The 6,304-nt window shown below is 44.7% G+C and overlaps 1 protein-coding gene across 10 annotated transcripts in view; it reads right to left on the reverse strand.

Annotated features, from left to right (window-relative positions):
• The window catches only part of LOC121075302, a 35,072-nt gene that overhangs the window by 14,432 nt on the left and 14,336 nt on the right, over window positions 1–6,304 (reverse strand). The window lies entirely within an intron of this gene.

A 6,304-nucleotide genomic window follows, 5' to 3' on the forward strand; every position in this document is an offset into this window, starting at 1 on the left:
ACGCTGGGTTTGATGGCTTTGCATTATTAGATGGAGAATTGTTTGCTCCTAAATATATATATATATATACACACACGAATCTATTCATAGATATTTCATTAAACTCTTCTAAGTACATGCTGCGTGTAACAAAATAATAAGCCAGCTAAAGAGTTAACTCTCTATATATCTCCAAACCTACTAGGAGAGAGCTAGAATACAGATTTAAGCAGACAGAAGATGATACTTGTTCCAATTAATGTTCCAGCTAGCATCTGCTCTTTTTAATTAGTTGAAGTCTGGTTTTGTCTGGAGACAGAATTGCTGAGCAGAAGCGTGCTGGCTTCTTTTCTGCTTAGTTGGCTATTCTGATCTCTCTTGGTCTTTGGAAACTTTTTCTACACTTCACAGAGGCTAAAAACTATTGTGCACTGATATTTGTGTGCGCCCATAAGCTCTCTCTAAGTTTCACTGCAACCAGCTTCCGTCTGTGTTTCCACTGGAGGGAAAACAGGCACAGGAAGAGCTTTTACAGATGTCCTCCCCACCACACACACATTTGTGCATTGCTTCACTTATCCGAGACTCAGTTTTCTTCTGCAAGCAAGAATTCCTGTTGAGCAGAAGCAGGTGGATGGAGAAGGGTTCCCCAGGACCTGTTAACCTTCCTGTTTTGCTGAAAGCTTGCTGATCCTTCACCTCACCCTTTGTAACATGACCTTTGAGGATCTGCATGTTTCAATTACGCACAGATGAATAATTTACAAGCCATAGCTGTTGGAATAAACAAGCCCTTCTGCTCTGTCCAAGCACTAGAGAGCTTGTCCTAAATTTCCCTCACTTTGCTGAAACCTCCACGACTTCAGCAGCATTCAAAAACCTTTGAAGGAGAAGCTGGTGAGGGAAAAGCAGGATGGCATATCACAGCAGCAAACAGCACTCACAGCAAGTATTCCTCTTATCTCTGAGCAGGGCATTGACCTGTTGTACAAACTCCAGGTAGGAAAGCCACTGGCAAAGCAACCTCAGATGTAATATTTACCTAAGAGGAGACATTTCAGTGGAAAACAAGCTACAGGATCTGCTGACACCCTGGTGGAGAGAACAGCGGGCATTCACGCAGGTGCAGTCAATGGAATAGGAACAGGATGTGGAAACTTTCTAGCATTTCCAAGTAACAAGGCTGTTGTTGCATGAGGGGCATGTTTGCACTGTCTGTGATTGCAGCTGAACAGCTACGAGAAGCTGTGGATCTGGGGCTTGACCTGCCAGAGCCCCACCGTGCGACATCAGAGGAGTCACTTGGCTTCTCTCTGCCCCACTACTCCGTCCTTAAAGCAGAGATGCAAGCAGGCAGGTCCTGCAAGGAAACAGCCAGGCTTGCACCACATGTTTAGGAACTGTTATGACAGGTACCCACTGACGCCTAGTCCTCTGGCAAGGGAAACGGATCCCATGAGCTGCCCTGGGGATATGAGCTGCAGTTTAGGACCATAGGTAACAACTCCTGTCAAAGCTTCTCTGGAGAAGAAGACAGGACCGAAACAGCTCAGGAGCAAAGTGAATAACAGGGTTGTTTCTTCTCTTTAATCCTTTCCACATGAACAGAAAGTGTTTGGAGCCATAAAGCATGTGCTCTCTCTCACAGGAAGGGAGCCTGCAGCACCACCTGTTATACTAACAAAAAGACACAGTTTCTCTATCTCCCTAAGCAGAGACTGGCACTGACAGGGCCAATCCCACCTTCCCCCAGCCTTTGATCACAGTGATCAAAATAAAAGGATCTTTTCCTCAGGCAGGGTATTTTTCAGCTGGACAGTCACAGCAGCTGTACTTTTGCCATGAAGCAAGGGCCAGGAAAACAGCTGGAACTGTGCCGTAAGAGCTTAATGTAAAATCATGAAGTTGCAACCTCAGGTTCCTAGGTCATTTGTCCCTGCAAATAGCAAGAATTTATAGCCCTTGTTATAGCCCTGGTTAGGAAAGTCTCCTTGGCTTCAGCTCCGTGGCTCTCTTTCCAATGGGCCAAACACAAACTCCTAGGCCCCAAACGTACTTAGTTTTGAGGGAAATCTGGAACTAGTTTTCAATTTGGGATTAGGTCTAAACAGGTATTCAGAACTGGCCTTGAAATCACAACTATGTCATGTATTTATCATCCTTACCAACACAAGGCCGTGAGAGGCCATTCAGGGGCCCAACCTCGGCCTCCTAGATCTCCTCCCCGTCACCTGGAGAGTTTCTGAAATGTCCATTCTTTGAGGTTTTCAAAACAGCTGCACAAGGCCTTCAGCAGCCTGATCCGACTTTGAAGTTAGCCTTGCTTGGAGCAAGAGGTTGGGCCTGAGACCTCCAGTGGTCTCTCCCAGGTGGTATTTTTCTGTGGTTCTGTCATCTTCAGCTGCATTTGCATCATGCTCTGCTAGGCCACTATCAGCAGACAGATCAGCAGGTGTCCCCACACTGACTAATCCAGGCCAGAAGTCAGAGAGCCTGAATCAACTGACTCTTCAGAGTTGGCTGCATTATTTCAGGAGACAGAGCAAAGCCCAGAGCTTATCTGCATGCAGTTGTCTAAGAAGAGTACTGCTGACAGTCATTGCAAGGGAGGATCCTTGCCACCATGGCACACGCTAGAATAAGGTCTGCATTGCAAAAGAAACTGGCCCAGGTCTGGAGAGGGTCCCAAAAAAAAGACTGCAGAGTATTTTCTCCTCTTCTAAGCAGGAAAGAGTCCACAATCTCAGCAGGAAAAAGAGAGTGTGAAGTACAAATCATTGTGCACTTGCTGCTTTCTGTCCAAGTCATTACACAAGTACCCTCAGCAAAAGGATGGATGACAGGGGCTGTCCTGTCATTTCCACATGTCTCTTCAGAGTATTTATCAGCTTTCAACCACCAGATTGAATCCAGAAGGATTCTTGTTGCAAGAATATCACTAATTCATTTTGGATGAGGCAGCCCTGGAAGACACTGGGTGTGAGAATCAGTGGCAGGACTCAAAGACCTGAGAGAGTCTTGCTCCATCAGTTTGTTTGCGATGATGAGAGTTGAGCTCACAGGTCTTCTTGCAGAGCCCCCTGTCTGGGGACACTTCTCAGTGTCACTTCTTTCTTCAGCAGCCAGAGGATGGGCCAGATTTTTCTTGGTGTCCCTCATGTCTAGAGACCTCACCTATGTGGTAAGAGTGGGAAATATGGGTCACAAGGCCAAATCCCTGGCCTTGGCAATACAAGGTTGCTGCCACCTCCTGGCTGGCTCCAGCCGTCTGAAGGTTACCGGGCATGTTTTTCCAGCTGGAAAATTTTACACAGAGATAAAAATCCCTCCTAGAAGTGAGCTTCAGTTGGGGGTAAACAGCAATGCCAGTAGATAGACCCCATGGAGCCAGGGCACCTGGGTATCACAGCTTTGCTGTGCACAGGAGGTCTTCTGCTTACCTTCTGCACTAGCTGCTTGTCCCTGTTTGGGATGGCTCCAGCCCAAGTCATGGTACCTCTATTTCTGTTAGGCCACCACTTCCTTGTGCCCCACAACCTAAGGAGACAAGGAAACATCCACATTTTTGTCAAGAGGCCCTGGGTTTGCCGTGCACATGCAGTAGTTGGTATGTGTAGCAGTTCAGCATGGATGGCCGTTACAACAGTCAGGTGCTGGGAAGGAAGAAAATCTGCAGAGAAGCAGAGACATGCTATAGCCCTAATGCTTGATCAGATGGGATAGATATGGTCTCCAGTACTGTTTCTTTATGGCGTCTTTCATTGAGCTGTGGTGCTGATGCAGGGATGTGTACTGTAAATAAAGCACAGAGGGGAACCACCTGGTCAGTGTTCCTCCCTGACTCAGTGTCTATACAGAGCTCAGCGGTGTGTATGGACCTTGCAAGAAGGGTGTGAGCAGCTGTAATTTCCCCATCACGTCTCCACAACCAACCTGAAACTGCTCCCCTCTGAGCAGGGAAAAGGCACAAGAACAGTCTCCCTAAGAGACCCGCCAGCAGAAAAGCACCCAGAAGCTCTAAGACCACACTGAACACACTGAAGCAGAGTGCTGGTTTCATCACCTTCGGTGGAACTCTTACACTTTGTGCTGTGGACACTCACTTGTAGATCCCTTCTCCTAACTTGTGTGCAACACTGGAAATAGGTTCTGATTTCCTCTTCTTCCTCTTGGGATGCTCTGGGTTCTGCAGCCACACAATTCAGCAGGAAACAGAGGAACAAGAGCTCCAGAGAATGAAAAAGCTGCCAAACCATTTGGTATTCCTGTGCCATTTGCTGGTTACTAAGGCTTTTCCCTTTGTGTGGTACGTATTCTGTCTCACTTTGAAGAAACTGAAGCAGAATACTTAAATGAATGAGTTCCCCTTGAGAAGACTCCAGGCAATGGGGAGATGGCTGCTCAGTGACCTGTGCAGTATCCTGGGTACACAGGGAGTTTCCTGTAAAGATAAGACTACAAAGGAATATTTATTTATCTAGATACTTACTTAGCTTTCATCTCTGGCAGTGTTTCTCAATCAGCCATTTCAAAATGTTTTGCCAACGCTAATTAACCCTCACAGCACCTCTGTGCTAGTAGAGAAGACAAGCAACTCCTTCAAGAAAGAAATAACTATATCTTGCAATCCTAATCCCAGTTCCTAACAAAACCATCCCCTAAAAGCCCCCAAAACATCCTTCTGTTGGAAACACAAGAGGCAATCTGTAATTCTTATCACGCAGCCTGTCTTCCTCAGATCTGCACCAGGGAAGCGCTGTCCAGACATTTAATAAGACCCAAAAATGCAGTGCCCTGAAGCTACATTGCACAACCCGGAAATCCCTAACGAGCAACAGCATCAGCCAGCTCTACAGCCTATGCCACCAAGCAGGCTTTCCCATGATGTGCACATGATATTTATTCCATTCATTAACCAAGTTAATGGTGGCCAAGAATAGACCCCAGATGTCCTTCTGGCCTTAAAAACTTCTTTGCCCTCAAGGAAACAAAAAGCCTAAGCGGCTTGTGGCATGTGCGGGATATGAAAAAGGAACCAAAACTATGAAGAGCTTGTGTATTTCCAAGAATTCACAAAATACATCTCCGATTTTAAATAATTTCTCCAAACAGGAACAGAGATAAGCGTTTAGGAAGGTTAGCACAGAACTGAGCAATGGCTATATAAATGCATCATTCATTGATGTAGAGATTACGGCAGACAGAGCTGTAGCTGTTCCAATGTCTTAGTCCTGTTATCTATTTCTGTGATGGCTACTGCTGTTACTACTGCAAATTTGCAATTCTGTAATAAACTGGTATTTCCGAACAAAGGCCATTTGATATTATGCCTTTAGAAAAGTGCGTCTTAAGTACACTTCATTCCTGAATTATTTTTTGGTAATGGAAATTACTTTACAGTCTCATTTTCGATACATACTCCCAAGTACATTTGGAAAATTTCCCAAAATATACCAAAGATAGCACTTTTCTGCATCACTGCTAAAATCAAAGTAATCATGTGCAGAATAAAGAGAAATTTCTTTCTTTATAAGCATTTTCCTTCTGTTGCCTGAATCCAATCTCTCGATAATCAGCAATCACAGAAAAGAACAATAACAATCAAATGAGAGTTTGCACTTACAGAAAATCATGCTATTTATTGCATGACTTATTCAGACGGAGAAAGCTGTTTGGAAACCTATCTGTAAATGAAGGAAACCGCTATTTCAGAAAGCTGAATTTATATATTAATAGAAAATCTAAAGAGTCTAGAGAAGAACATGGTCCATTTGGAATTGATTTGGTCTTCTCAGAAAGACGAAAAAGAAAAAATGGTATTTAAAGATCTTTTCCTTCTTAAAATATATTACTTTTTTCAACTGATAAAGTATCAAATCATCTTTCAAATTATTTGGGTTTCTATAGCATTATTGACTTGGGGAGAATCCAGTAAATGACAGTTCATTCACCCATACCACATGTCAGCCCCCCGAACTGAGACTATTCAGACCTTGTGAACAGAAAGACCAAAGCAGAGGGGAAAAAAAAAAAAAAAAAAGATGGTTTGAAGTCGCACGATGACTAAAAATTGCAGTCACTTCCACAGTCCAGGGCTCCAACTCTTGTCTCCTCAACCCACTGCTTTGCTCATTGAGTTGGGGTTAAATGCCTGATCCGCAGGCCATGTGGATCAAAATAAAGAAACCCAGCAAGGGAGGGGAGCCTTTTACACCTGGTGAGTTTTCTCCCTTTACCATCCAGACAGATGGTTTGTACTTAAGGGAGCTGCCTGCTCCGGAGGCACATAGCAGCACCTGTGTTGGGAACCCTCCTGGGAGGACCC

The sequence above is a fragment of the Cygnus olor genome, chromosome 10 (genome assembly GCF_009769625.2).
Source record: "Cygnus olor isolate bCygOlo1 chromosome 10, bCygOlo1.pri.v2, whole genome shotgun sequence".
Taxonomy (NCBI): Eukaryota; Metazoa; Chordata; class Aves; order Anseriformes; family Anatidae; genus Cygnus; species Cygnus olor.